The sequence below is a fragment of the Aotus nancymaae genome, unplaced genomic scaffold, assembly GCF_030222135.1.
Source record: "Aotus nancymaae isolate 86718 unplaced genomic scaffold, 86718_ANA_hifiasm-v0.15.2.pri h1tg000131l, whole genome shotgun sequence".
In the NCBI taxonomy this organism is placed as follows: domain Eukaryota; kingdom Metazoa; phylum Chordata; class Mammalia; order Primates; family Aotidae; genus Aotus; species Aotus nancymaae.
In genome coordinates, this window is record NW_026988546.1 from 2,393,351 (window position 1) to 2,416,904 (window position 23,554).

The 23,554-nt window shown below is 43.4% G+C and overlaps 1 protein-coding gene and 1 pseudogene across 1 annotated transcript in view; both read left to right on the plus strand.

Moving 5' to 3' along the window:
* The first annotated feature begins 1,218 nt into the window (after positions 1-1,218).
* CNGA3 (cyclic nucleotide gated channel subunit alpha 3) overlaps positions 1,219-23,554 on the plus strand; it is a 67,953-nt gene continuing 45,617 nt past the window's right edge. Inside the window, exon 1 of the mRNA XM_012475873.2 lies at positions 1,219-1,420. The gene's annotated coding sequence lies outside the window, so the exon portion shown is untranslated. The remainder of the gene's footprint in view (positions 1,421-23,554) is intronic.
* On the plus strand, positions 9,034-10,818 carry LOC105733460 (heterogeneous nuclear ribonucleoprotein L-like; annotated as a pseudogene).

Consider the following 23,554-nt stretch of genomic DNA (forward strand, 5'->3'; position numbering starts at 1 on the left):
TGACAATGAGGACTATAAAAAATTGCACATAATAACTGAGGCACATGTAGATTCCCTGGAATAAGGATACTGAAGTCCTGGATGAGGCAAAGTCTCATTGATTGTATTTTCTGTTGTGTTGAATTAATTTCATATTCCTTTCAGAAGCCCAAATAATGAAACAAGAATTCTCCTTTCCTCCAACTTCTGTTGTTTCAACTTCCTTTTGTTGATTCACCACTTCCACTTATTTGCTCTTCCACTACCAGAATCCCTTGAATCTGAACAACTAAGCCTGACTTTTCTTTGGGGCAAAATTAGTCTAGGTTTTATTTCACCTCTTTAAGACATGTATGGTGTGAGCCATTCCGATTCTTTATATCTTCACTGAAGAGTATACGCTTCATCTCTCCCTTCAAGTATGGCGTGAACTAGATAAACTTAAGCCTTCTAAAGATAATGTCTTCAGTGAACAGGCAATTTGATAAGTATGCTAGGAAATGCCATGAACTCCGAGTCCTCAGAGAAGCTCTGGTTAGCTGGCTTTTGTGGAGTTTCTTCCCATGAGGGTATCAGTCATGAAAACCTGGAACCCAAGAGGCTGTCTGAGACTTGTCCCAGGTAAGGAGGCTTGGATTCCTCCCGGGACCTGCTCCTGCGATCCAGAACCAGAGCCTGCAGCTGCCAGTGAGGGAGAGGCGGGATTCGGTCTTCATCCTTCATGGAGAAGTGTGTTCTTGGACGTACACCTTCCTGGAGGAAAATGAGTTTTAGTAAATAAAGTTATTTTCTCCCAAAAGTGTTTAACTTCCTTGGGCTTCAATAGAAAATAATGATTACTAGCTGGATTGGTGGGTTTTAATTTTTAGTTTAAGAAATCTGGTGTTACCTGATGTGATAGAAAGAAACAAAAACCCTGCAAGGAGAATACACATTGTCCCAAAGAGTTTCTAACGTCTTCCCTAAGATAGCAAAAGAGCCCAAGAGAGTGAGTGTGTGTGTGTGTGTGTGTGTGTGTGTGTGTGTGTCCATCTTTAAACTTCAAACTCCCGGATCTCTGCTGCGTACTCATCCAGTGTGGATTACACTACCAGCAAAACATCCCAGGAAGGAGTCCTGAATGGCCGTCTGCAGTCAGGAGAGAACCCAGAATGGAAAGACGGACTTGTTAGCTTTCTTGCCCCTGACTCTCCCCCTCTTCCCTGGAGGGCTGGGGATGTGAACGAGTGACTTCTGCCTCTTTCGGACCGCCTTTGAGGCTCCGTATCCTCACCTGACTTTCGCACGGAGAAGGAGGCCACAGGCTCCTTCCGTCGTCCCCAGCACAGTCCTGGGCCGGGAGCGCGGGGGAGAGAGCGAGCGGAGCTGAGCCCAGGAGGCTGCGGGAGGAGGCTCTCCACAGACCCCGGCGCGCCGCGGAGAAGCTCGAACTTTGGCGGGGGTAAGGCTTTTAGGGGCTCTTGAGCTGGGAGTTTTGGGTGGCGCCGGGAGGTGTGCTGGAGGTGGAGACCCAGACAGGAGGTGAATTAGAGAACCACACGCGGGGGAGCGAGGCGGCTGCGTGCAGGGGCGGGCGCGGCGCTGTCCGCAGCCCCCGATGCTGAAACGGGCCGCCGGCTGGAGAGAAAGTGAAAAAGGAACAGCTGCGGCCTCAGCTCCCACCCCCGGCTTCCACACCCTCCAGTCCAGTTCAAAGGACAAGAAACCCTCCCCGTTCTCCCCAAGCCGATCGCACCCCCTTTTACTCACGTCCCGCAACCACGCTGGGCCGAGCCCGCTGAGCCGTCGGGGCGGAGGCAGAAGGAGCAGGGTTGGTTCCCGCTGGGGACAGGCAGGGCGCCCAGCCAGGACCCCACCTCATGACATCTCCTCCGGCCACGCTGTCCCCGGAGGCGGCGCCCCGGGCCTCCAGGACTGCCAGCCCGGGAAGGACCCTCTCCCCCGGCTCCAAGTCGGGGACGGGCGTCGTGTCTCCTCGAGACCGCGTCGCGCCAGGGGAAGTTGAGTCAGTGGCCTGGAGGGAGCAGGGCCCGGGAGGGCAGCGACGAAGGACTGGCCCCCAACCCAGGGGACTGTTCAGCCTCGGGGATTCAAAGAGACTAGTTGGCTGAGGAGGAGGCAAGAATTAAAATTCTTGGAGGAGTGCGCGTTTACTTTTTTTAATAATAAAATCACACCCGGGATCTCGGACGCCCGGGGCTTAGTGTCTTTGATGGAGGAGAAGGCGCGGCGGGCTCTCTGATCCTCTGCAATCCCCTAACCGGATAAAGGCGCCAGGCTCTCCGCCCTCAGGCTTTTCTCCTCCGCTCAGCCCCTCGCCCCTCCCGACGCCCATAGCGGGCTGGGCCCGAAGGCCCTCACACTCCCTCAAGCCAGGGCCGGGTGATTCATTATATTGCTGTGTGGGCACGGGGTCCAATTTACAGCGTGCGTTCACAGACCCCCAAGTGAGAATTCATGGGGGACGCGAGTGGTTGGGCCGGGAGAGGAGAGATGGTCCCTCGTGCGTGCTATCCACAAACTGGGTGTTCTACGCCAAACTCCCAGTTGTAGGAAAGTTGGCCAGGTCGGAGGACCCAAATGGGATTTCACTGAGCTAGTGGGAGCTTCTTTGGGTTCTTTGGGGTAACGGGGAGCACAGGAACTCCCCCTGCTTCTCAACAAGGCCCAGACACCCGCACTTCCTCTTCGGCCTCCATTTAGCCACAGAGGGGGGCTTTCCCCGGTGCAGATCCCGGGAGAAGTGGAGCGGTGGCTCTTGAGGTGACTGGCTGGTCGGCGCAGGATCTTAATCACTTTAGCTGGGACTTTGGTCGTGACTACGTGTGCACTTGCCTTTGATGCTCCTGTTTCTATGTCTTTTCTGTCCCCATTCAATATCTGCTAGCGGTGGCTGCTTCTAGTTGAGATTGCCATGGCGACCAGTCTCTAGTCGCCATGGTACCCAGAAGGTAAACAGTTGGAAGAGCCTGAGTTGGAAGCTACTCAGGCTCTTCTCCAGCTCTGGCCGCTAGTTTCCTGAGGGAGTGGGGCCGGGACGGCAGTGACCAGGTTCCAGACTCCTTTTTCGTCCCCACCCTCCCCCGCCTCCCGGCTTCCCACAGCGTCCTGCTTACTTGAAACCCCTGCTAATCTCCCACCAACCACTGTGGCCTCAAGGTTAAAATGGGCCATGCTTTTTTTCTCTATCTCCCAGTTACATACACGTAGGCCAGGGGTAAACAGTTTCCCCTCTGACCTAATGCATTTTGGTAACACTCTGACTATTCCTGAGTACAGAGGACAAGGCTGAGTCCGGTGGGAGAAACAGAATTTCAAACAGACACAGTCCCTGCCTTCTGGGACCTCACAGTGTAGTGTGGCAGACAAATCCTTGTGCAACCTACCAGGTGGCCTGTGCTCTGGGTGTGAATGGAAGTGATAACAGAGTTCTGAGAGTAGAGAAAGGTGGGAGTGACTGACTCCCGATCAGGGAGGGCCTCCTGGTAAGGTTATGTTGCAGTTGGAACTTGAAATCAACTAGCCAGGAAGAGAGGAAATCTCTCTAGGCAGAAGCAAGGATGTGTGGATTAGTCAGGAGAGGGTAGGCCTGCTATGGTGATGTATAGACTTGGAACATCTCTCTGGCTTTACCCTTTGCTTATGCGACGTCTGAGGTTGTGAGTTTTGGGGGGTCCTGCATCATGGGGGGAGTCCAGTGACAGAACCTGTCACTCAGCCTTCACCTGGCCTAAAAGGGAGGCTGGAAATTGTAGGAGTCACAGGATGAGCTTTGGTGAGTACTGTCCCTGCCAGTAGGTGGGGGCAAAAAAATGTATGACACACATAAGGAAAGGGTGAGTAATTTGGCTTAGATGAGCATCCAGTTTAGGCTGACTTGATCCAGATTATGAAAAGTCTTGACCATCAGGCTAGGAAATGGAGACTGTGTGCTGGAGAAAATAGGCGCTTCTTAAAGCTTCTGAGAAGAGTGACATGATTAGAACTACCTTTCAGAAAGATTCTGGGATCACTATGGAAGTTTCATTCATTTACACATGTATTCATTCTACACTCATTGAGCACCTCCTTAGGGCCAGGGACTGGATGGATTGTAGGAGTGAGAGGCTGAAGAAGAGAGACAAGCAAAGATAATTATTTCAGCCATCCTGGGGACAGAGAAAGACCTGGACGAAGAGAGGAACAGAGCTCAAAGAGGCCAGGGGCTACCTCTGTTCTGGTTCGACACTTACACACTTGCTGTCTAGCAGAGACCCTGGCACAGGTTGAGTGCTCAGTCCATTTCTGAATTAGTAAATAGAAGAGTTGGAGGGGACAAGGAAGAGAGATAGCTGTTGCTGTGACTGGCGAGACTTGATGATGCTGGATCTGAGGCAGTAAGAGAGAGGGAGGAGTAGATGCTCATTTCACCGGGTGGTCGGTTGACTCTGGGTGTTGCTTATGGCATTAACCAAGACAGTACTGCAGGGAGAAAGAGCATGCTTGACAGTAGTTGGGGGAGAGACTGATTCCATCCAGAACAGTTTTGCTCCAAGGAAAACTCTTCCCTGAACGTGCTGCACCCCTCACTCGACCTGTACCCCAGAACACTTCTAATCCCCAGAGTGCTTCGTTTGTCCTCCTTTGCAGGATTCATACATTTCTCCTTAAATTATAATAATGCAGTGTAAGGGTTAAAGTTAAACTGGCTTCTGCCCCCCAGCTCTGCCACTGGGTGACTTTGAACCAAGATATTTAATCATTCTGAGTCTCAACTTCTTGGTGTGTACATTGGAAGTAGTAATACTTATAATACCTGCCTCACCGAGTTGTTGGAGGGATTAAATGAAGTAATTGAACTGAATTCCTCAGCTATTGTAAGTACTCAAAGTTAGATATGAACATCTTATTACTTCCTAATAAAATAAAAGCAATGTATTACTTTTATAATCACACCACAAAAGTTAATTAAGAAAAAAAAAAAAAACTCTTTACCTCCCATGCTTGCAGTTAGGTTTGGAACATCTATGGGGCTGGCTATAGAGAGCTCTGGTTCCCCAGCTCTGGTAAGGTCTGAAAAGCACTTTCATCTTGCAATCTCAGCCTGAACAGCTGAATCTTATTACAAAGCAGCAATTTCAAAACTGAGCATGCTCAGAGCTGAGGAACTCAGAATCCCGTTAATTCTGAATCATCTCTGCAGAGACCAGGACACTTTCTAGGGATGAGAAAAGCCCCTGCCTCTTGGTTAAGTAACATAATTGATCATCTTGATCCAATTTCAGTGCATTTTCTTTTACCCCAAATTTCTTCCTGTTTTTGAGAACAATGTTAACTTTCTCCTCAGACAGGAATTGAAAATTTGCAGCTAACATTTGGAAGCTTCCATTTTCTCATGTTATAAAAATGCCAGAATTCAGAGAGAAAGAATTCTACCTCCCAGCCATGAGGTTTCTTTGGGAAACAAGACTCAACTCTCCTAAGTCAGACTCATTATCTCCATCATGGTGAAGGAACATTGATGGGTTTGGGGCAGCTTCCATAGAGAGGGGGGAATTGGATTCTGACCCTCATCTCCCCTCATCACCTTGGAGCTCAACCCTGAGCACAACTGGATACACCCTTGTTGTATAAGACTTGAGCTGCCTTTCGGGGACCTTTCTTGGGCGGGTGGAGAAAGCTTTAATACTTACTGGTCCCAGAGTTGGCCTTGTTTCTTGAGAGGCAAGGGATTAAAAGCTTGCAGGCTCTACAATTAGATTGCCTGTTGAAGTCCTGGCTGTATGAACTGTGTACCTCAGTTTGTTCCTCTGTAAAATAGGGATAATATGGTTTGGCTGTGTCACCACCCAAATCTCATCTTGAATTCCCACGTGTTGTGGGAGGGACCCAGTGGGAGATAATTGAATCACAGGGACAGGCCTTTCTCATGCTGTTTTTGCGATGGTGAATTAATCTCACGAGATATGATGGCTCTATAAGGGGGAGTTTCCCTGTACAAGGTCTCTCTCTTTGCTGCTGCCATCCATGTAAGACATGACTTGCTCTTCCTTCCACCATGATTATGAGGCCTTCCCAGCCATGTGGAACTGTAAGTTCATTAAACTTCTTTCTTTTGTAAATTACCCAGTTTCAGGTATGTCTTTATCAGCAGCATGAAAACAGATTAATACAGGGGATAAGAATAATACTTACCTCATAGCATTATTGAAAAGATTAAATGAGTTGATACTTGTAAAAAGCTATAGAGCAGTGACTGGTATAATGTAAGCTTTCCAAAATGTTATCATCATTATTATTAATGTCATATTATGGCATTTCTCCCCATTTCGTGAGTTCCTTGTAGCTGATATTGTGAGTTTTGCATTTTAAAAAGTGTTTTGATTTTAGATTTAAGATGATTTCTTTTTTGATATAATTTTCATGCCACAAATGTCACCCATTTAAAATGCGCATTTCACTGGTTTTTAGTATATTCATAGTTATGCAATCACCACATTGTAATCTTAGAACTTTTCAACACCCTCAAAAGAGACCCCGTATCCATTAGCAGTCATTCCTTTTTCTCATTCTCTCCACTCCTGCCCCAGCAACCTCTACTCTACTTTCTGTCTGTATGGATTTGCCTATTCTGGACATTTCATGTACATGAAATTATATAATATGTGGTTCTCTTTGTCTGGCTTCTTCTACTTAGCACAGTATTTTCAGGGTTCACCCCATTGTAGCATGTATCACTGTTTTATTCATTTCTATTGCCAAATAAGATTCCATCTGAATAACATTCCATTATATAGACATACCACATTTTGTTTATCCATTTATCAGTGGATAGGCCCTAATAAATGATTGTCATTTCCACTTCGGGCTACTGTAAATAATGCTGCTATGAACATTCATGTACAAGTTGTAGTGTGGACATGTTTTTATTTCTCTTAGCAGTGGAATTACTGAGTCATATGGTAACTCATGTTTAACATTTTGAGGAATTGCTCAGCTGTTCTCCAAAGTGCCTACATCATTTACATTCCCACCAGCAATGAATGAGGCTTCCAGCTTTTCCAAATCACACTGTGGAAAATGGTTAATTTTATGTATCAACTTGCCTGGGATACAGGGTGCCCAGATAAAACATTAATTCTGGGAGTGTCTGTGAGCGAGTTTCCAGATGACATTAGTATTTGAATCCATGGACTGGACAAAGCAGATTGCCCTCCCCAATGTTGGTGGCCACTATTCAGTCCATTGAGAGCCTGAGTAGGATAAAATGTAGAGGAAAGGGGAATTCACTCTTTGAACTGGGACATCATCAGTTTCCTGCCCTCTATTGGCCCTCTGGTTCTCAGAACTGCACCACTGGCTTTTCTGGCCTCCAACTTACAGACAGCAGTTCATGGGCTTCTCGGCCTCTAATTCTTTATAACAAATCATATGTATATATACAGTTGACCCTTGAGCAATGCAGGGATTAGGGGTGCTGATCCCTGACACAGTCAAAAATCCATGTATAACTCTTTGGCTTCTTCAAAACTTATTTACTAATAGCCTACTGTTGATCACAAGCCTTACCTATAACATAAATAGCCAATTAACATATATTTTATATGTTCTATATATTATGAACTATATTCTAACAATAGAGTAAGCAAGAAAAAAATGGGGCTTTTCAATTTGTCACATATCTCCAAAAATTTTCCAATATATTTATTGAAAGAAAAACATGTAGAAGTGGACCTGTACAGTTCAAACCCATGCTGTTCAAGGATCAACTGTATATATATCCTATCGTTTCTGCTTCCATGGAGAACCCTAACTAATACACTCACTAACACTTGTTATGGTAATATTAACATTATATAGTTTTTTCTTTCTGTTTTTGAAGTTCTGTAATGTTTTTTATTTCCTCCACCTAGGTTTATATTCACACATAAAATGTGAGAGAATCCTCAAGTATAATATTTGGGTTGTAGGGTTTTGTTATTTTATGGAACTCTTGGAATGGAAGGACCTTTTATAGCTATCCTAGTCAATGTTGAGTACAGTCATCCCTCAGTATCTGAGGGGCATTTGTTCCAGGACCTACCCACAATACCAATATTTAACATTTGCTGAAGTCCCTTATACAAAATGGCATAGTATTTGTATTAGGTTAGTACAAAAATAATTGCAGTTTTTGTCATTACCAATCTAATGAATAGACTACTGTATTAGTCTAGTCTTGCTTTTTAAAAATTTACTTATCATACTTTAAGTTCTGGGGTACATGTGCAGATCATTCAGGTTTGTTACATAGGTATACACATGCCATGGTGGTGGTTTGCTGCATCTATCGCCCTGTCATTTACATTAGGTATTTCTCCTAATGCTATCCCTCCCCAATCCCCCCACCCTCTGCTATTCCTCCCATAGCTCCTCACCCCCCAGGCCCCAGTGTGTGATGTTCCCCTCCCTGTGCCATGTGTTCTCATTGTTCAACACCCACTTATGAGTGAGAACATGCAGTGTTTGGTTTTCTGTTCTTGTGTCAGTTTGCTGAGAATGATGGTTTCCACTTTTATCCATGTCCCTGCAAAGGACATGAACTCATCCTTTTTATGGCTGCATAGTATTCCATGGTGTATACGTGCCACATTTTCTTTATCCAGTCTATCTTGATGGGCATTTGGGTTGGTTCCAAGTCTTTGCTATTGTGAACAGTGCCGCAATAAACGTACGTGTGCATGTGTCTTTATAATAGAGTGATTTACAATCTTTTGGGTATATACCCAGTAATGGGATTGCTGGGTCAAGTGGTATTTCTATTTCTAGATCCTTAAGGAATTGCCACACTGTCTTCCACAGTGGTTGAATTAATGCACACTCCCACCAACAATGTAAAAGCATTCCTATTTCTCCACATCCTCTCCAGCATCTGCTGTCTCCTGATTTTTTAATGATGGCCATTCTGACTGGTGTGAAGTGGTATCTCAATGTGGTTTTGACTTGCATTTCTCTAATGACCAGTGATGATTAGCTTTTTTCATATGTTTGTTGGCTGCATAAATATCTTCTTTTGAAAAGTGTCTGTTCGAGCAGAGGCAGCAGCCGGACGAGCAGCGGAGGCGGTCGGGAGCGATGGTGAAGATGGCGGCGGCGGGCGGCGGAGGCAGCGGTGGCCGGTGGCCGCTACTACAGCGGCGGCAGTGAGGGCGGCCGGGCCCCTAAGCGGCTGAAGACTGACAACGCTGGCGACCAGCACGGAGGGGCGGCAGCGGCAGCGGCGGGGAGAACTACGATGACCCGCACAAAACCCCTGCCTCCCCAGTTGTCCACATCAGGGGCCTGATTGACGGTGTGGTGGAAGCTGACCTTGTGGAGGCCTTGCAGGAGTTTGGACCCATCAGCTATGTGGTGGTAATGCCTAAAAAGAGACAAGCACTGGTGGAGTTTGAAGATGTGTTGGGGGCTTGCAATGCAGTGAATTACGCAGCCGACAACCAAATATACATTGCCGGTCACCCAGCTTTTGTTAACTACTCTACCAGCCAGAAGATCTCCTGCCCCGGGGACTCGGATGACTCCCGGAGCGTGAACAATGTGCTTCTCTTTACCATCCTGAACCCCATCTATTCGATCACCACGGATGTTCTTTACACTATCTGTAATCCCTGTGGCCCTGTTCAGAGAATTGTCATTTTCCGGAAGAATGGAGGCCATGGTGGAATTTGACTCTGTTCAAAGTGCCCCGCGGGCCAAGGCCTCACTCAATGGGGCTGATATCTATTCTGGCTGTTGCACTCTGAAGATTGAATATGCAAAGCCTACACGCTTGAATGTGTTCAAGAATGATCAGGATACTTGGGACTACACAAACCCCAATCTCAGTGGACAAGGTGACCCTGGCAGCAACCCCAACAAACGCCAGAGGCAGCCCCTTCTCCTGGGAGATCACCCCACAGAATATGGAGGGCCCCACGGTGGGTACCACAGCCATTACCATGATGAGGGCTACGGACCCCCGCTACCTCACTATGAAGGGAGAAGGATGGGTCCACCAGTGGGGGGTCACCGTTGGGGCCCAAGTCGCTAAGGCCCCCAGTATGGGCACCCCCCACCCCCTCCCCCACCACCCAAGTATGGCCCTCACGCTGACAGCCCTGTGCTCCTGGTCTATGGCTTGGATCAATCTAAGATGAACTGTGACCGAGTCTTCAATGTCTTCTGCTTGTATGGCAATGTGGAGAAGGTGAAATTCATGAAAAGCAAGCGGGGGGCTGCCATGGTGGAGATGGCTGATGGCTACACTATGGACCGGGCCATTACCCACCTCAACAACAACTTCATGTTTGGGCAGAAGCTGAATGTCTGTGTCTCTAAGCAGCCAGCCATCATGCCCGGTCAGTCATATGGGTTGGAAGACGGGTCTTACTGTTACAAAGACTTCAGTGAATCCCGGAACAATCGGTTCTCCACCCCGGAGCAGGCAGCCAAGAACCACATCCAGCACCCCAGCAATGTGTTGCACTTCTTCAACACCCCACTGGAGGTGACCGAGGAGACCTTCTTTGAGATCTACGATGAGCTGGGAGTGAAGCAGTCATCTTCTGTGAAAGTATTCTCAGGCAAAAGTGAGCGCAGCTCCTCTGGACTGCTGGAGTGGGAATCCAAGAGCGATGCCCAGGAGACTCTGGGCTTCCTGAACCATTACCAGATGAAAAACCCAAATGGTCCATACCCTTACACTTTGAAGTTGTGTTTCTCCACCGCTCAGCATGCCTCCTAATTAGGTGCCTAGGAAGAGTCCTATCTGAGCAGGAAGACATTTCTCTTTCCTTTATGCCATTTTTTGTTTTTTGTTTCTGTTTTTTGCAGAAGATCTTGCATTCTTTTATTATTTTCTTTTTTTTTTTTTTAATGCTAGGTTCATAGAGGCTTAACCTTAATGGAAACGCTGGAAATCTTCAGGGGGAGGGAGAGGGGAACTGATATCTCCCAAGATTAACCTTCACTTTTAAAAATTATTGTCCATGTGATTTTTTTTCCTGTTCATACATTTGTGCTGCCCATGTACTCTTGGCACATTTCAATAAAATTGTTTGGAAAATAAACACAAAAAAAAAGAAAAAAGAAAAAGAAAAGTGTCTGTTCACATCCATTGCCCATTTTTTGATTTTTTTTTCCTTGTAAACTTGTTTCTTTGTAAATTCTAGATATTAGCCCTTTGTCAGATGGGTAGATTGCAAACATTTTTTCCCATTCTGTTGATTGCTGGTTCACTCTATTGATAGTTTGTTTTGCTATGTAGAAGCTCTTAAGTTTAATTAGATCCCATTTGTCTATTTTGGCTTTTGCTGCCATTGTTTTTGGTGTTTTAGTCATGGAGTCCTTGCCCATGCCTATGTCCTGAATGATATTGCCTAGGTTTTCTTCTAGAGTTTTTAATGGTGTTAGGCTTCATATTTAAATCTTGAATCCATCTTAAGTTAATTTTTGTATAAGGTGTAAGGAAGGGATCCAGTTTCAGCTTTCTGCATATGGCTAGCCAGTTTTCCCAACACCATTTATTAAATAGGGAATCCTTTCCCCATTGCTTGTTTTTGTCTGGGTTGTCAAAGATCAGATGGTTGTAGTTGTGTGGCATTCTTCCTGAGACCTCTGTTCTGTTCCATTGGTCTATATCTCTGTCTTAGTCCAGTCTTGTAAAGAAATACCTGTGAACTGAGTAATTTATAAAGAAAAGAGGTTTACTCAGCTCATAGTTCTGCAGGAAGCATTATGCTGGCATCTGCTCGGCTTCTTGGGAAGCCTCAGGAAACATAATTATGATGGAAGGCAGAGGGGAAGCATGTACATCATGGCAGGAGTAGAAGCAAGCAGCAGAAGTGCTACACACTTGTAAATGACCAGAACTCACGAGAACTCACTCACTGTCATGAGAACAGCACCGAGAGGATGGTGCTAAATAATTCAATAGAAATCCACCTTTATGAACCAATTACTCCCTTCAGGCCCCACCTCCAACATTGGGGATTACAACCGAACATGAGATTTGAGAGGGGACACAGATCCAAAACATTCACCTACATATAACATCCTGTGTACTGTACTTTAAATTATCTCTAGATTACTTATAGTAGTACCTAATACAGTGTAAATGCTATGTATAACACCTATTTAGATACTGTATTGTTTTTATTTATTTTTGCTGTTGTATTGTTATTCTTTATTGTTTTGGGTTTTTTCAAATATTTTCAGTCTGTGATTGGTTGAATCTGCAGATGCAGAGCGTGCAGATGAGAGAGCCAATTGTAGTATGTCATTGTGCCTTTGATTTGCATTTCCTCATGACTAAATACATGAAGAACGTTAGCATGTGCTTCTTAGCCATTGTGTATCTTCTTCAGATAAATGTCTATTCAAATCCTTTGCCTACTTTTTAATTGAGTTGACTTTTTATTATTGAGTTATAAGAGTTGTTTATATCTTGTGGATACAAGTTCCTCGCCAATATACAACTTAAAAACATATTCTGCAATTCCAGTACTTTGAGAGGCTGAGGCAGAGGATCACTTGAGCCTAGAAGTTTGAGACCAGCCTGGGAAACATAGAGAGACACCATCTCTACAAAAAAATTTTAAAATAGCTGGGAATGGTGGCGTGCACCTGTGTTCCCAGCTACTCAGGAGGCCAAAATTGAAGAATGGCTTGAGCCTAGGAGGTTAAGGCTGCAGTGAGCAGTAATCAAACCACCGTGCTGTAGCCTGGGTGAGAGTGAGACTCTGTCTCTAAAGAAATAAAAAAATATGTTTTCTCCCATTCTGTAGATTGCTTTTTTACTTTGTCGATGGCATATTTTGATACACAAAGGTATTTCTATTTTGATGCAGTCCAATCTATTTTTTCTTCTGTCACTTTCACCATTCACTGTGCTGTTAACTGTGGTTGTGTCATAGATACCCTTTATGAGGTTGAGAAAGTTTCCTTATACTCCTAGTTTTTAAATTATTTTTACCATGAAAGCATGTTGGATTTTTGCCAAATGTTTTTTCTGCATTCATGAAATTATTATGAGGTCTTTGCCCTTTATTCTATTAGGAGGGAGTATTACATTGATTGATTTTGGATGAGTCTATTTTGCATTTCTGGGATAAACATCACTTGGTTTCACTGTAAAATCCTTTATATATGTTGCTAGATATAGTTTACTAGTATTTTCTTGAGAACTTTGCATATTAATGTGAGTTTCAAAGTGTCCTTCTTAAGTTCTGATACTCAAATTGTTTTTACTTTTCTTATACAATTTCCAAAAAATATTAACATTATATAGTTTTTTATTTCTGTGTTTGAAGCTCTGGAATGTTTTTGTTTTCTCCACATAGGTTCACATTCACACATAAAATATAAGAGGACCCTCAGTAGCAATATTTGCATGTAGTGTTTTGCTCCATCATGGAACTTCTAGAATTGAAGGACTTTTAATAATCAATTGGGCCCATGATTTTCAACTCTGTCCCACAGAGTTTCTCAAGATGTTCTGTACACATTTGAAGTTTTTTAAAAGGTCTGTTTAAATATTTTTAGAACTCAAAAATATAGAGATAGCACTGACATGTTTTCTGTACCAAACTTTAATATATTGGCTATCATGGCCAAAATTAACTTGTGTCCCACTAACTGTTTTTATCAAAGTTATCAAATACATTAAAATAAAATACTGTAAATGAATGCTTTCTGCATCAGGGTTTTGTGGATGATTTCATTTTCAGTGAGGCCATTTCTGTTATTAGACGAAGAAACTAAAGTGCTGGTCACTTGTCCAAATTGGAGGCTGAGCTGAGAAGAGAAGCCATCTCTCCTTTCTGTCAGTCCAGTGCCCTTGACCCCTTATAATGCCTTTCAAATGTGATTCGAGTCAAATAAAAGATATTTCACTCAGAGTTTTCTCTCTCCATAAGCCTAGGACTGCTTCAAATCACCAGGCCTCTTCACTGGCTATATTAACGTCAGTGCTGTACCCATGTCCATTCTATGGGGTGGTTCACTGGTCTCAGGGTAATTAGTGTTTCAGCATTGGAAAATTTCCCTTCCACCCTACAGTTCTCAAGTGGGATGTGTGCAGAAGGGAAAGGCAATCAGAAGTGTGTTTTGGAAAAGTGTTTTAGAAAAGTTTCAAGGTATGTAGACCCTGGGGGAGTTATTGACTTATCTTTGGAGTTCAATTTGAAAAGTGAGCCTGTCCAGCCTCACATTTAACTGATCATTTGCTGAGTGCATTTGCCCAGAGTGATGCTGAGAAAGTTGAGTTTTGGAGGACTGAAACGGATGAGACTCAGAGAAATATTACTTCCGAGGAGTAAGATCGAAGACACCACGTGGTAAAGTGATCAGTCTCTGCTGGAGAAAACAGCGGCCTGGGCCAAGTATGCCTGTCCATCAAGACTCTGTGCTCTGCCCTGACTGAGATTTTGGCTTGTTTGCCACGGCTTGTGTCCAGACTTGGTGCCTCACTAATTGGACCTGCCAAACCCTGGCTGAATGAAGTCTCATCCCCAAGGAAGATAATTCAGAACGACCTCCAGTGAACTTGTGGCCCATCCGTACAGGGCTATGGACACCTCTCTGTTGTCTCTCCATTGTCAGCCGCATTCAGACTTGGAAAATGGTCACGTTTCAAACCACACAGATGGGACCAGGATTAGTTTTGATGTTCAAGTCATGATAAAAAAGGAGAAAGAGGACAAACAAACTGAGTGTAAGGGGTTACTTAGTCATCATGAGCAGGGAGCAAGGTTTTCTTTTGGAAGCGTGTTCAGTCTAGAACAAGGGGGTCGACATGCTTTGCCCCACTTTGTAGCATTCTTGCTCTCTCCCTCATAAATTCCCATTTGTTTCCAATGGAATGGAATTTTTCAGTGTGACTCATTCACACAATCATTATGAGGATCAAATGAATAAATACGCACTTAATGTTATTAGAACAGTAACAGGCAAAGAGTAAACAATAAATACACGGCTTTTACTACCAATGTCATCGTGATGATTACTCACCAGTTCCTCCATTAATATCACACGCTCTACTACCTACTTTGTGTATGTGCTGGGTGTTTGAAGAATAAAGTGTTTTTTAGGAAAAAAGGAGATAGTTCTTGCCTTTAAGCCTTTTGGTGTCAGTAAAGGAACAAGAAAAGTACACAAGTGACTGGAATACGGTGAGCCGTGTTAAATGCCTGGCTACTCAGGTGTCCAGGCGACAGTGGACAGAGTCCAGGATGAGCACTAGAGTGCAAAAGCCACAACTGAATCCTTGAAGGTGCACAGCAAAATGTGATTATAAATGTTAACTGTAACATTGTAATGATAAATGCTGAGTAGTGCTAAGTAAATGTGACTGCTTCTCACCTGGGAAGTCTCCTTAATGGTCCCTAAGGCAGAATTAAGGATTTCCTCCCCATCCTGCACTGCACCCCATTATGCCTCTACCTGCATTTCAACACTTGCACTACCCCACCCTCACTGTTTAACATACCTGTTTTCCCCATGCAGATGTTGTGCTCTCAATGGCAGAGACCTGTCTTCCTCATCTTCATAATTCTCAGGACCGGGTACGGTGCCTGGGACATCATTGGCAAGGAGTCAGTAAGGGGCCTGGTGGCAGGGGGATATGCTAGATTTAGTCATGTTGTAAATAAAATGGAAATTGTCTGAAATGGCATGTTCTTAGGTCTCCAATTAAGTCCTAGAAAATACACACTCGTTTAGGAGATGCTCAAACACCACTCCTAGACTCACAGCTGGGATCCACTTTAAGGTCACCTTCAGAGTTGGCAGAATGTATCTTCTTGCTATTTTTGAAAATTAAAATTCCTTTTGTGCATTTCTAATCTCCTGCAGTGGTTGTGGTAAACAGAACAAGCCACAATGTAGATTTCAGAGTGAGACAGGTCCAGGGGTCCATTTCCTCATCTGCAAGATGAGCATCACTATTCCCTCTTGGGGTTCCTGAGGATTCACACGTGATAGACGTGGAAGTGTCTCGCACTCAAGGGTCCCTGGCTGAATGGCAGCTTTTATTGTCTACAAGTCCCAGGATCACTGATTGTGGTTTCATGATCTGTGAGTTCTACTCACAAAGAGTTTATCAAGGCAGGGCCAGATGTGAAAACACATGCAATGTTTGGGTAATCTCGTAAGATGTCATGACTCAAAAACTGATAAATACAAGGAAATCATTAAGTGTTTATACAGCCTTTCCTATAGGAATTGACCAATCAAATAATTAAGAGTAGAATTTTTTCTTTTAAAAATATTTCAGCTAATTGAGGAAGGAATGATACAATACCACCAACTTTTGCAACCTCTAATGAATTGATGGATCTAGTAAATGATTATCAACAGCTGCTAACATCACCCAAAGAAATATAATGAGTTCTTTTGTGCCTTCTGATGGAAGAATAAATAATCCCTTATGAAACTGCCATGCAAAAAATGATAATAAATTGACCAAGCCTCTGGGTACAGCTACCAGTATGTAGGTAACATTTTAGAGTTAGAATCAGCGAAAATTCATACTGTAGTAAACTCTATTGGATGAATAATTAAATTTCTACACAAACAGAAAAACTTCAGATGTAAAAATATCAAGATGATATATCAACCAATCAACAAGATTGGTTCCTTATTTGGATCCTGATTTTTTAATGTATTTTTTCAAAGACAACCATTTATGACATTTATGAGACAATAAGGGGAGAAGATCTTCTGATTTATCTTAAACTCACATTTCCCTTTAGTGATATACATTTTGCCCTGTCCTACTCCAACCATCATTCTCCTGGATAAAGAACATAGAATTGAAAGGGAAATTTGGTTCACTCCTAAACCTTGAGGGACTTGGGTCAAGAATACAAATGGCCCACTTACCGTAGTCCAAATATCTAAAAGTTAAAGATTCCCTTAGCAGTAATACCCACCCCCTCCAAAACAGAGCCTTGAACATGGCTCGCAGGCAGGCAGTTTATTAGGGGAGTGATTCCAAGGAACAGGGGTAAGGGTCTTGGAGAGGGCAAAAGGGAAGAAGGACAAGCCAACCCAGATGTCCATTGTCAAACTGATCACCACTGTGGACAACCAGGGTTCTCCAAGGAGCCACGTAGAAAGTGTCTCAGAGCCATCTTCCTGAGGGATGGAAGAGTATATTCCCTCGGGCTCCTGCTTCTGTTGGTCCAGATTCGCCCCAAGGATGTTACCCCTCCAGCATTTGCACATGCATCAGAACGGCGATGTGGTCTCAGCAAGTGTTTCCTGGGGGAAGTAATGAAGCCCCCAAGGCAGAAGGCCCTGGAATCCACAGTGTCGCTGAGGCAGAGTACACGGATTACCCAGCATGCAGCTGGTTGCCATAGCAATGGCTGGACTGAAAGGTGGGCAGGAAAGATGTGAGACAGAGAACCAGAAATGACCATCACATGGACCAAGATAGCACACTTTTAAATCAAATGTGCCCACCCACCTATCCTGACAAATACACTGCATAACAACCTGTAGGCCAGGTTCAAACTGAGAGTACTCAGGCCCCTTGGAGTTGACCCTGAGAGCAGGAAGTCATGAGGAGAGCTGATCTCTGGTTTCCCATCTATAACCTGCCCACTTCTCTCCCCAGCCCTAGGTCCACCCCATGTCAAAGGGGCCTTGTACAAGAGGCCCTGCGCACCTGCCTGTGGATGCCCTGCCCACATCTCCAGGCTCTGTCTCCCCCTGCAACCCGCACAAACAGCTGCTCCTTGGCCATACTTGGGCCTAAGGAAGTGCAAGCTGATGCCACCCTCAGGAAGATGGACAAGGGAAGAGTCCCAGGGAGGCTCTAGAATCAGTTCAGAGCCTCTTAGACAGAGAATATTGGGGTTCTGGGCACCCAGACCATAGCTAGACCTGGGCAGGGGTCCAGGTGGGCATGGGCCCTTGACCCTATGGGCTTTTCAACCCTTTGGGAGGGGTATGGCTGGAGGAGGGCCAGCATGAGGTCCTTTAAAGCAGAGATCCCTCCTGCCCAGGCATAAAGGCAATACCAGCTCCCTCACTGACTTGCACTCAGGTTCCGGAGTCAGACAGATTTTTAGTCAATCCTGGCTCTGGTTGTCAGCAGCAACCTTAGGGAAATGACTCACCTGTCTGGTTTCTTCATTTGTAAGAGAGGGAGAGGGGCTGCGGTGAGGATTGAGTAAGGAAGTGTTGCACAGCACCCACCAGTGCCTGGTACCTAGTGACCCTCAACGGGAGGCAGGCCTATGAGAGGACAGAGGTACTGCCTCCATGCAACGGCAGTGGGACTGGAGTTTGTGCCCAGGATAGGGAATGCAGCTGAGGGGGCTGAGGGAAGGGGCACAGGCTGGAGACAATGCACTTTAGTTGGTGTAATTTGCCTGGAAATGTACAAAGAAGAGTAATTCGATAGTTTTTCCAGAGTCCCAAACTTCTTTGAGATTTGCTCTGCAGCCCACTGGACTGTCAGCTCCTTGAGGACAGAGCTGCATATTGTTCTCTGATAAGTCCCCAGCTTCTAGCATATTGCCTGGCACATAGTAAGTGCTCAGTTAAAAGTGTTGAATGGACAATTTCAAATTGGATATATTGCTGTTTTATCTAAAAACATATAAACATTCCATTTTAAAGTATTGAAAATATTGATGCCGGGGGATGGTGGGAGACAAGGATCAGGCCAAAGTCTGCATTTATTGAGTCAAATAGGCCTGAGTTCTAATGTGGCTTCTGGAGCTCACACATTCTTTGGAAAGCTACACAACCTGTTGTAAGCCTCCATTTCCTCATCTATGCCATGGGGACACTAATAGCATCCACCTCAGAGAGTTGCATGTTAGAATAAATAATGATGTAAAAAGCTTAGTACCTTGGCTGGAATATAATCAGATTTCAATATATTTTAACTATTATTATATTGCTTGGCAGTGGTATTTGGATAACACACAGGAATGTGTGTGTTATTTTTTTTTTTATTTTTAGTTCTGGAAGATATGTGCAGGATGTGCAGGTTTGTTACATAGGTAAACGTGTGCCATGGTGATTTGCAGTATCTGTCAACCCATCCCTAGGTATTAAGCCCAGCATACATGAGCTATTTATCCTGATGCTCTCCCTCCCCCTGAGAGGCCCCAGCGTGTGTTGTTGTTCTCCTCCCTGTACCTATGTGTTCTCATTGCTCAGCTTCCACTTATAAGTGAGAACATAAGGTGTTTGGTTTTCTGTGCCCGAGTTAGTTTGCTGAGGGTAATGGCTTCCAGTTCCATCCATGTCCCTGCAAAGAACATGATTCCATTTCTTTTCGTGGCTGCATAGTATTCCATGGAATATATGTACCACATTTTCTTTATCTAGTCTATCATTGATGGGCATTTGGGTTGATTCCATGTATGATATTGTGAATATTACTGCAATGAACATACATGTGCATGTATCTTTATAATAGAAAAATTTATACTCCTTTGGGTATATACCCAGTAATGGGATTACTGGATCAAATGCTATTTCTGGTTCTGGGTCTTTGAGGAACTGCCACACTGCCTTCCACAATGGTTGAACTAATTGACATTTCCATCAACAGTGTAAAAGCATTCCTGTTTCTCCATAGCCTCACCAGCATCTGTTTTTTCTTGACTTTTTAATAATCATCATTCTGACAGGCATGAGATGGTATGTCATTATGGTTTTGATTTGCATTTCTCTAATGATCAGTGATGTTGAGCTTTTTTTCATGTTTGTTAGCCACATAAATATCTTCTTTTGAGAAGTGTCTTTTCATGTTCTTTGCCCAATTTTTTTTTTTTTTTTTTTGAGGAAGAGTTTTACTCCTGTTGACCAGGCTGGAGTACAATGGTGTGATCTCGGCTCACTGCAACTTCCACCTCCCAGGTCCAAGCAATTCTCCTGCCTCAGCCTCCCAACTAGTTGGGATTATAGATGCCCACCACCAGGCTTGGCTAATTTTTTGTATTTTTAGTGGAGATGGAGTTTCACCATGTTGGCCAAGCTGGTCTTGAACTCCTGACCTCAGGTGATCAGCCTGCCTTGGCCTCCCAAAGTGCTGGGATTACAGGGGCAAGCCACCTCACCCAGCCTGCCCACTTTTTAGTGGGGTTTTTTTTTTTTCTTGTAAATTTTCTTATAATGGGTTTGTTTTTTTCTGGTAAATTTATTTAAGTTCCTTATAGTTGCTAGATGTTAGACCTTTGTCAGATGGATAGATTGCAAAAATTTTCTCCCATACTGTAGGTTGTCTGTTCACTGACAACCTACAGTATGGAATCATAGTTTCTTTGGCTGTGCAGAAGCATCTTAAATTAATTAGATTCCATTTGTCAATTTTTGCTTTTGTGCAATTGCTTTTGATGTTTTCGTCATGAAGTCTTTGCCCATGCCTATGTCCTGAATGGTATTGCCTAGATTTTCTTCTAGGGTTTTTACAGTTTTGGGTTTTACATTTAGGTCTCTAATCCATCTTGAGTTAACTTTTGTAAAAGGTGTAAGGAAGGGGTCTAGTTTGAATTTTCTGTGTGTGGCTAGCCAGTTCTCCCAGAACCACTTATTAAATAGGTAATTCTTTCCCCATTACTTGCTTTGGTCAGATTTGTGAAAGATCAGATGGTTGTAGATCTGTGGTCTTATTTCTGAGTTCTCTATTCTGTTTCATTGAAACAGAATATTTTTTGTACCAGTACCATGCTGTTTTGGTTACTGTAGTCTTGTAGCATAGTTTGAATTCAGGTAGTGTGATGCCTCCAGCTTTGTTCTTATTGATTAGGATTGTCTTGGCTATACAAGCTCTTTTTTGTTTCCATATAAATTTTAAAGTAGTTTTTTCTAATTCTGTGAAGAATGTCAATGGTAGCTTAATGGGAATAGCATTGAATCTGTAAATTACTTTGGGAACTATGGCCATTTGCATAATAATGATTTTTTTCCATCCATGAGCATGGAATGTTTTTCCATTTGTTTGTCTCCTCTTTGACTTCTATGAGCAGTGGTATGCAGTTCTCCTTGAAGAGGTCCTTCACTTGCCTTATTAGCTGTATTCCTAAGTATTTTACTCTCTTTGTAGCAATTTTGAGTGGGAATTCATTCATGATTTAATTTTTTGCTTGTCTATTATTGGTGTATAAGAATGCTCATGATTTTTGTATCCTGATTTTGTATCCTGACACTTTGCTGAAGTTGCTTATCAGCTTAAGAAGCTTTGGGCTGAGACGATGAGTTTTTCTAGATATAGGATCTAGAGGGCATCCTTGTCTTGTGCCAGTTTTCAAGGGGAATGCTTCCAGCTTTTGCCCATTCAGTGTGATATTGGCTGTGGGTTTGTCATAAATGGCTTTTATTATTTTGAGGTATGTTCCATCAATAACTAGTTTATTGAGAGTTTTTAACAGAAAGCGACATTGAATTTTGTTGAAGGCCTTTTCTGCATCTATTGAGATAATCATGTGGTTTTTGTCTTTAGTTCTCTTTATGTGATTAATTACATTTATTGATTTGCATATGTTGAACTAGCCTTGCATCCCAGGAATGAAATCAACTTAATTGTGATGGATAAGCTGTTTAATTTGCTGCTGGATTCAGTTTGCCAGTAATTTATTGAGGATTTTTGCATCGATGTTCATTAGCGATATTGGCCCAAAGTTTTCTTTCTTTGTTGTATCCCTCCCAGGTTTTGTATTGGGATGATGCCAACCTCATAAAATGAGTTAGCGGGGAGTCCTTCCTTTTCAATTCTTTGGAATAGTTTCAGAGGAAATGGTACCAGCTCCTCTTTGTACCTGTGTAGAATTCAGCTGTAAATCCATCTGGTCCTGGGCTTTCTTTGGTTGGCAGGCTATTTATTACCCCCTCAATTTCAGAACTTGTTATTGGTCTATTCAGGGATTCAACTTCTTTTTGATTCAGTCTTGGGAGGGTATACGTGTCCAGGAATTTACCCATTTCTTCTAGATTTTCTAGTTTATTTTATTTGCATAGGGCTGTTTATATTATTCTCTGATGGTTGTATTTCTGTGGGGTTAGGGGTGATATTCCCTTTATCATTTTTTACTGTGTATTCTATTCTTCTCCCTTTTCTTCTTTATTAGTCTAGCTAGTGATCTATCTACTTATTAATTTTTTCAAAAAAACAGCTCCTAGATTCATTGATTTTTTTTTTGAAGGGTTTCTCATGTCTCTATCTCCTTCAGTTCTACTCTGATCTTGGTTATTTCTTGTCTTCTCCTAGCTTTGGGGTTTGTTTGTTCTTGGTTCTCTCGTTCTTTTCATTGTGATGTTAGGGTGTCAATTTGAGATCTTTCTAGCTTTTTAATATGGGCATTTAATGCTATAAACTTCTTTCTTAACACTGCTTTAGCTGTGTCCCAGAGATTCCAGTGCATTGTCTCTTTGTTCTCACTGGTTTTGAAGAACTTCTTGATTTCTGCCTCAATTTCATTATTTACCCAGGAGTCATTTAGGAGCGGGTTGTTCAATTTTCATATAGTTGTGTAGTTTTGAGTGAATTTCTTTTTTTTTTCTCATTTATTTATTTATTTATTTGCATTTTAGGTTCTGGGGTACATGTGAAGAACATGCAAGATTGTTGCATAGGTACACACATGGCAGTGTGATTTGCTGCCTTCCTCCCCTTCACCTATATGTGGCATTTCTCCCCATGCTATCTCTCCCCAACTCCCCATCCCCCGCTGTCCCTCCCCTATTTCCCCCCGACAGACCCCAGTGTGTAGTGCTCCCCTCCCTGTGTCCACGTGTTCTCATTGTTCAACACCCACTTATGAGTGAGAACATGTGGTGTTTGATTTTCTGTTCTTGTGTCAGTTTGCTGAGAATGATGGTTTCCAGGTTCGTCCATGTCCCTACAAAGGACACGAACTCATCGTTTTTTATGGCTGCATAGTATTCCATGGTGTATATGTGCCACATTTTCCCTGTCCAGTCTATCATCAATGGGCATTTGGGTTGGTTCCAGTTGAGTGAGTTTCTTAATCTCGAGTTTCGATTTGATTGTGCTGTGGTCTGAAAGACTGTTATTATTTCAGTTCTTTTGCATCTGCCGAGGAGCGTTTTGTTTCCAATTATATGATTGATTTTATAGTAGTGTCATGTGGCAGTGATAAGAATGTATATTCTGTTGTTTTGGGATAGAGAGTTCTGTAGCTATCTACCAGGTCCACTTGATCCAGAGCTGAGTTCAAGTCCTGAATATCCTTGTTTTCTGTCTTGATAATCTGTCTAATATTGACAGTGGGGCATTAAAGTTTCCCGTTATTATTGCATGGAATTCTATGTCTTTTTATAGCTCTCTAAGAAATTGTTTTATGAATTTAGGTGCTCCTGTATTGGGTACATCTGTACTTAAAATAGCTCTTCGTGTTGAATTTATCTATTTACCATTATGTAAAACCTTTCTTTGTCTTTTTTTTGATCTCTGTTGGTTTAAAGTTTGTTTTGTCAGGCTGGGCATGGTGGCTCATGCCTGTAATCCCAGTACTTTGGAAGGCCAAGACGGGCAGATCACTTGAGATCAGGAGTTCGAGACCAGCCTGGCCAATATGGGGAAACTTTGTCTCTA